Source organism: Squalius cephalus, assembly GCF_949319135.1.
Source record: "Squalius cephalus genome assembly, chromosome: 19".
NCBI lineage: Eukaryota > Metazoa > Chordata > Actinopteri > Cypriniformes > Leuciscidae > Squalius > Squalius cephalus.
Genome location: NC_137140.1, coordinates 11287091 through 11296058, shown reverse-complemented (window position 1 = coordinate 11296058; position 8968 = coordinate 11287091).

The window sequence follows — 8968 nt, the reverse complement described above, 5'->3', positions numbered from 1 at the left end:
CCCCTCTGGGGTCCTTCGTTTAACAGTCACACTTGGGACCTTCGGGTCCAAATGGACCCGGAGGGCGGGATTAATATATATATAAAAAAATCTTAATATTTTTTTTTTTACTTGTTTTTTATAATATTTTTTCTTTTCTTTTTTGGTGTTTTGAGATAATTTTATGATTTATAATTAATATTTATGCAATAATTATGACCCATTTTTTCCCATTGAATATAATAGAAATTTTTTATATATATATAATTTTTATTTTATTTTTATTAAAGCTGTATTTCATTTTAGAGTCAAGCCTAGGCCTCATGAAAGCAATTTTTGAAATGAGATGGGCGCCAACTGGTGGACACACTGAGCATTTTTATCACGCAATAGCACATTTTTACCACTAGTGGATTTACAGCTCTCTGTAGAAAGGCTTGCGAATTCTAGTGATTTTTGCCTGAACAGATTTAGTCTGTTTTGCACTCTTGATGTTTTAGAGATTCACCCCTTCACTGTTGAGTCCTTTTTTGAGTCCTTGGCTGATTTGTAGATTGTATGCACAAAAAAACTCTGTTTTCATATTTTTGACAATTTCCCATTCATTTCCTATGGGAGTCATTTTTGACCAAAGAGCAGAAGTGTGATGACCACTTAGCATGCTTGGATCATGACCTCAATATTTTTTGTGTGTTCACATACCTAATACCATAAAAGTCACCTAGTTTCGTAACATTCCGATGAAGCTGTGATTTTTAAAAATTCAAAACAGATTTTTGTAATCTGAATTTATTAGTGTGTATGTGTATAAAAGTGTGTTTGTGTGTGTGTGTGTGTGTGTGTGGATGTGTCTGTTTTGCACTCTTGATGTTTTAGAGATTCACCCCTTCACTGTTGAGTCCTTTTTTTCTGCATCCTGGCTGATTTGTAGATTGTATGCGCAAAAAAACCTCTGTGTTTTCATATTTTTGACAATTTCCCATTCATTTCCTATGGGGGTCATTTTTGACCAAAGAGCAGAAGTGTGATGACCACTTAGCATGCTTGGATCATGACCTCAATATTTTTTGTGTGTTCACATACCTAATACCATAAAAGTCACCTAGTTTCGTAACATTCCGATGAAGCTGTGATTTTTAAAAATTCAAAACAGATTTTTGTAATCTGAATTTATTAGTGTGTATGTGTATAAAAGTGTGTTTGTGTGTGTGTGTGTGTGTGTGTGGATGTGTCTGTTTTGCACTCTTGATGTTTTATAGATTCACCCCTTCACTGTTGTGTGCTTTTTTTCTGGATCGTGGCTGATTTGTAGATTGTACGCACAAAAAAACTCAGTATTGTCACATTTTTGCCAATTTCCCATTCATTTCCTATGGCGGGTCCATTTGGACCCGAAGGTCCTGAGTGTGACTATTTTTTTTACAACCACTTAGACTATTCAAATCCTGTCCCCAATTTTTTTGGGTGTTCATATACCAAGTACCAACAAAGTCACCAAATTTCGGATCATTCCGATGAAGCTATGATTTTTTACATTTTTTTATTTAAAGGCTTCGGGTCCATTTGGACCCGAAGGACCCCAGAGGGTTAATATATTATATACATTCAAAGTCCACTGAAGCCAATGAATTCTTTAATTCATAAAGATTTAAGAATATTTCAAAAGCAAAAACAACAATATTTTCAGTAATTTCTTACTATAAATTATCTTTACATCCCCATTATAAGGTTCACACTTTGTTACATCAGTATTTGGTGGCATCACACACATTTTAAATCCTCAAAAATTAACCCAATAATTAAATTGTCTTATCATCACCCTAAACGTCTCCTTAGTTAAATCTAAAAGGTATAATCTTTTCTAACCCCGGATTTGTTTGTTACTATAATATAATACCTTTTCACATAATACAATTAAAATATTATTTATTCATTTACAATAATATATTTCATTTTCTTTAATCAACATGTATTTATCAGTCAGTAAAAACCATAAATACTTGGCATTATAGATGACATAAAATTCTTACATTTTATCATAAGTACATTCGTGTTTACAATATCAAACACCCACTTCATAATAGTCCTTTTAGTTCTATGGTTTTTATTTTATTTATTTTTTATAAATCATTAAAATAATAAAGTAATAATATTTATCAGGATTTCCCAAAAGGTTTAACTGACCCCAGCTAAGGTCTCAGTGCTGGTGGATGCAGAGCGGCCGTTTCTTGCTATTACAGTCTATCTTGTTGTACAGTCTATTTTGTGATTGAATAAGAGGCATATACAAACTAGGACTTCTTATGCTATTTCCACCCCCTTCTTTGGAAGGGTTCCAGATTCAGTCAAGGCCATTTGGTGCTCTTGCATGGATCATAATGAGAGCTTGTTTGTCCTCATCTGCTCTCTTGCTGTTCTCAAACACCTGCATGATAAGCCTGCATCCAGGAGTGTCAATCAGGTCAACATTACAATATGTCTACTAGCACCTATTATTTATAATGAGCTAATTTTCAATTATCCATTTCTTTTTGTGTGTTATGGAAACATACTAAATTAATTAATTAAGTTGTTTTCTCCACTCTTCTACAAGTTGCTTGACCATCCTTGTCCAGTTTCTCTCCCAATTTTTCCTAGTCTTTCTAGGTTTTTTTCTGCATATTAGAATACTTTAATATAACAGATACTGCAATATTTTCCATAATCCTAATCTATTTTATGTGCCTCTCATTAAATATTATTGGCCTACATACTCCATATGCTATCATCATGTATTTGTGATTTAATATCACTCTTTGTTTCTGCTGCCAAGTACGTGCACACATTTATTTATTTATTTCTAAAAAGAAATACTGTCTATTTTCATTTTTAATTGTATCATGATATTTAGGATGATGTTTAAAAATAACCCATGTTTTATATCATTTTTCATTTCTCACTCTTACTACAAGTAGGAGGTATTAGCCTCCTATCCATGTATTATTTTATCTCATATTACCATTATCTCTTGGTTATTTTTCCTTCTAGCCAATGCTAGAATATTCTTCAATATTCTTCACATTATTTAATAGTTTTCAAAATATTAGTTTCCTTATCACCAAATAAGTCTCAATAACTGTATTAAGACTTTCAGGATTTGCTTCTATTCCATTTTCTAAATTACATTCTTACACAATTCATATTTAATTTGTCCATGAATGTTCTTTTTAAACTTTGCTAAGACTGACTATACTGTTGCAGTGTTTACAGATGTCTTTCCATTTTCCCCAAATATTTCAGTTCTAACCAAATGTATACTTTTCTCTCTTATCGACGAAATCTTAATTTCCTGTAATGTTCCTTTAGGGTAGATTCACCTTACAGTGAATAATCTTCGTTTACCTTCCTATTAAATATTTCTATCAGAACATTCACTTTAAAACATCTTGTTCTTTCCGTTTGTAATACTAATATCATTTTTTTTTTTTTTAATGACCCTAATTTACTTCACCTATATTCCAGTGCTTTATACGGTGGATTCATCAGGCAAGATTATGCAGATGTGAGAATCCCATAATTTCATTAGCTCCATAGTGCACTATTCAAATGTTCTTCCTTTATGTACTTTTAAATATATTTTTCCACTTTCTATCTTTTATACTTGTAGATTTTCCACATTCGCTTTATAGCACAACTTCCTGCTTTCTTTTGCTCCCAAAAAGCTTTAGTTCACTTAAATCGCTTGTACAGTTAGGCTACAGTAAAATCAACAAAATGCCAAATTGCTGCTACATTCATAATAATTTAAACAATCAATAATTATCATTTACCCACAGCAATTGATTTATATTAGCAGGAATTTTCTATATTTCAGCATTAATCTTCCCTCTTTTTGGACTATTTACTTTAATTGTTTTTGATAAGTAAATTCCAAAGTATCACTCTACCCACATCAAAAACTTTTAATATTTTACTGTTTTGTTAATCTTGTGCCAGCTCTTCTCTTGGCACAGGCAATCGAGGTGCTTTGCTGGTGGTCCTGTTCACTATTTCCTTGAAGACCAGCCTGTCGTGCTGAGTGAACCTCTGCTAGTAGGCTCTCCCCCTTCCAGAAGTTCACTGGCACACAGGATCAGCTCTGCCTTTCAATCATGTCATTGGGACTTTTTATTTTATTTTATTTTTTATATATTATGCATTTAATCACATTCCCCCTTTTTGGGAGATTTTTTTATTGTGATACATTCTTACGCTATATTGTAAATAGCTTTTAGCAATTGTTTCCATTAACCAGTTCTCACTTTGGTTGGAATATTTTGCCTTCTTCAAAGCAAGATTTTAGGCTCTCTAGTTTTCTCCCAAGTCTCCTGGGACAAAAGCAGCCACTTGCTTTGTACATCATTTGTATTTATTTCAATACATTATGACTATATTTACGACGCTAGAAATACCCAGCTGTTTCCAAGTCTGATTTCTTTGTACACCTTTGTTCTGTAATTTTGCCTTAAATGGTTAAATCACGAAAGGTCCATGCCCCAAATTCTATGCCTATTGCCTACCATATATACCAGCAAATTACTTTGGTTAATGTCTTTCAAACATTCATCGCATTTAGTCCACTGCAACCCTGTTACATAAACAGTCCTATGCATCCATGTGCTCGCCGATAGTCACTGGGTCATTCATTATTACTTTGAGGATAACTCATCCTACATTCCTGGCAGACAACAACACACTAGGTTCTTTCATTGTTTGTTGACAATCTTCTTTTTCAATTTATCATTAAATTAACCTCAATCCTGATAATACCTCTCTAGTTATCTCCAACTTAAGAAGCTTTTCTTTATCTTAATCATACTTTTATTGTTAAATTTCATTTGTCAACTTGTTTTTTATAGCAAGGATCAAATTCCTTTTAAATCAGAGGAAATGTTCTAATAACTCCAAGTTTAGTTTAGTCACCTATCCTCATTTTTATTATTATTTTTACATCTGTAAATGGCTAATCTCCATGTAAGCTTATTCAGACATTTCTTACAGTCACTTTGTACGCAGTACTTGTTGATTTTCAGTTTGTTAAATAGCTGTAAAATGAAAAATATTCATTTCATTTATCACATCTGCAACTTTTATTAGTAGGCTATTAACAGCCGTTCTTGCATTTTGATCACTCTGCTGCATATCTTAATACTTTATATTAAAACTAATTTCAGTTAATCAATATTCAAACCTTGTCTTTGCTCTAAATATCCTAAAGCTATGTGGTCAGTCTAAAGCAGTCACTATCTCTTCCACCGTAGTAAGAATTATACATTTACTTTTGTTATGTACATTATTATTTTATCATTATTATTATTTTGTTCTAAATTCAATCCGACGATCCATCCACTTTCTCTCTCTATGTTTCTTCCGGCTTCTCCCGTTATAGGGGTCACCACAGTGGATCATCCACATATCTGTTTGGCATTGGGGTTAACAACAAATTCCTTTCCTTGTGCGACCCAGCATTGAGAGTGCACTCATGCAACGCCAGTCGCTAGGACTTCCTAAAAATCCATGAACTACTATAATATGTAACCCACTTAATTATTTTAATATCTTATTTCTTGTTTACTATATTTAACCTCCATATTTGACTTTTAAATAACTGCATTATAATTGTTGCATATCTTTAACATATATTATATCTTTAACATATACAATAGTAATATTATAATGTCTGTCCCCATTTAGGAACATGTATTTTGTTATCAGTCAAAACTTCAAAGATTAAATTCTCACTAAGGTGTTAAATTTGGTCCAATATCTGTTATATATTATACATTCTGTTTCCGTTTCTCTACTTTTCTTTAAGTCAAGCTAGCTTATCAGCTGTATTAATATCATATCACTGTGTTTTCTTTAAAATTGTCTGGTTGGGCTAAAAGGTTCAGAAAAAGGTTTAGTCTATACAAGAGGTTAAGTCCCCCCAACATTTTTTAAAGCTTTAGAGCTAAATCAGTTAGTTTACCTGGCAGTCTATTTTCCCGTTTTTCAAAAGAGTTTAAATCAAACCCTGTTTCTCCATGTATTGCTGGGTTTGTCTGGCAAAAATGCTGTTGAGCGACCTTGAGATACTCCTGTGAGCTCTGCGTGCTAGGCTGTACCAGGAGAAAAATTACTCCCCCTAACATGCTTCTTTTTCTGACTTCAAACTGAAATCTTCAGTCTTCAGTGCACATAGTTTTACAAACAATTGTACTTTGTTTAAGAAACCTCTTTCCTTTTTTATGACTTTTTATCTGGCTATTAATAGTTGTTACAACATAAGATATCAATCATCCTTTTATTATAATGTTTTGCTTTTATTTTTATTTTAATTTTATTTTTCTTCCTCACTGCAATGTTTCCACATTTGAGGCTCTCTAACTGTAGTTGTTTGTCAAATGAAGCATATCTTTTGACCTCGGTCAAAAATTCCAACTTGGAATATCTTTTGCACAGCTAACTGCTAAACTTTTTCTCAGAAGCAAGGTATGTTTTTATTATTATTTTATTTTATTAATTGATATCATATTGTATCAATATCAATATTCAAATGTGCTAATGTTTTTGTCTCATTAGTCTAGTTATAATTGCACTAGATACTTAGGGTAAAGTTACTGACAATACAACAGCAGTGAAGCAACACTTTAGTGACTTAAATCTCTTCTTAAAACATTTTATTTTAGGATTTACTTGATTTTCCATTTTATTTGTTTATATTTGTATTTAAAATGTGTAGTTTTCCCTCTTGTGTTTGCCTGTAAAGCACTTTAAGAAAGCAACTTTTAAAGGTGCTATATAAAATAAATGTATTATTATTAATACTTGGGTAAAGCTGGTTTTATATTCACACATTCGGCACAAATTACAACACAATTTTTATTTTTTTTCCCTATAGAACTCGACGTCTTTCACATGGCTGCTTTAATTGCACTAACATTTTAGCTTATTCCTGTTTAGTTTAATCAATCCAATTTTTTTTTTCTAATATGTAAATATGCTTCATCATTTGCTATAACATGTTTTAATGTAACCCATTAAGCTATATATTTTATGCGTATAAACCACTTCAAATTCCAAAATCTAAAACTCTTAAACTCAAACTCGTTAATCATTAATAATCTTTTGTATATATACTCATTAAATCCTCAAACTTAACTTCCTAGGCAATTTTAACACAACTACAGCTTTTAAACAGTTTTTGCTTTATTGAGTCCTCAATCAAATTATTAATTCTAAATTTCACTGTCCAGGGTGTTTCCTTAGCTATCATTTCAACTCCTTTAAAACCTTCTGCCATTAGTATAAATAAAAAAAAAATAAAAAAAAATTATATATATATACACTCACCTAAAGGATTATTAGGAACACCATACTAATACTGTGTTTGACCCCCTTTCGCCTTCAGAACTGCCTTAATTCTACATGGCATTGATTTAACAAGGTGCTGAAAGCATTCTTTAGAAATGTTGGCCCATATTGATAGGATAGCATCTTGCAGTTGATGGAGATTTGTGGGATGCACATCCAGGGTACGAAGCTCCCGTTCTACCACATCCCAAAGATGCTCTATTGGGTTGAGATCTGGTGACTGTGGGGGCCATTTTAGTACAGTGAACTTATTGTCATGTTCAAGAAACCAATTTGAAATGATTCGAGCTTTGTGACATGGTGCATTATCCTGCTGGAAGTAGCCATCAGAGGATGGGTACATGGTGGTCATAAAGGGATGGACATGGTCAGAAACAATGCTCAGGTAGGCCGTGGCATTTAAACGATGCCCAATTGGCACTAGTCAAGTCATCTTCATTTATATAGCGCTTTTAACAATGTAGATTCTTTGATAAAGTCTGTATGGTGCCCTGGTGGCCTGTATACAGTAGCCAGCACAAATCTCAAACGTGATTTATCATTTATACTATATATTTTTACATTAAGCACTAACACTTCAAAAGAATTATATTTAAAACTTGATTTCTTAGTGGTTTTGAAAATATTACTATAAATTACAGCAACACACCCCTTTTGCGTTTCAGACGAGGCTCATGTTTATAAGAGTAATCTTGCGGGGTGGACTCATTTAAAGTAATGTAATCGTTTGGTTTTAGCCAGGTTTCTGTCAAACACAGCACATCTAGGTTATTATCTGAAATCATATAATTAACAATGAGTGCTTTTGAAGTAAGCGATCGAATATTCAGCAACCCAAGCTTTAGCATTTGCTCATCTGTATTATAGCTGTTTTTTATTTGTTGAACATCAATTAAATTTTTAACCTTAGATGGGTTTAAACGTTTTAAACGTGCCCAATTTGTCATCACTAAGGGGCCTAAAGTGTGCCAAGAAAACATCCCCCACACCATTACACCACCACCACCAGCCTGCACAGTGGTAACAAGGCATGATGGATCCATGTTCTCATTCTGTTTTCTGACTCTACCATCTGAATGTCTCAACAGAAATCGAGACTCATCAGACCAGGCAACATTTTTCCAGTCTTCAACTTTCCAATTTTGGTGAGCTCGTGCAAATTGTAGCCTCTTTTTCCTATTTGTAGTGGAGATGAGTGGTACCCGGTGGGGTCTTCTGCTGTTGTAGCCCATCCGCCTCAAGGTTGTGTGTGTTGTGGCTTCACAAATGCTTTGCTGCATACCTCGGTTGTAACGAGTGGTTATTTCAGTCAAAGTTGCTCTTCTATAAGCTTGAATCAGTCGGCCCATTCTCCTCTGACCTCTAGCATCAACAAGGCATTTTCGCCCACAGGACTGCTACATACTGGATGTTTTTCCCTTTTCACACCATTCTTTGTAAACCCTAGAAATGGTTGTGCGTGAAAATCCCAGTAACTGAGCAGATTGTGAAATACTCAGACCGGCCCATCTGGCACCAACAACCATGCCACGCTCAAAATAGCTTAAATCACCTTTCTTTCCCATTCTGACATTCAGTTTGGAGTTCAGGAGATTGTCTTGACCAGGACCACACC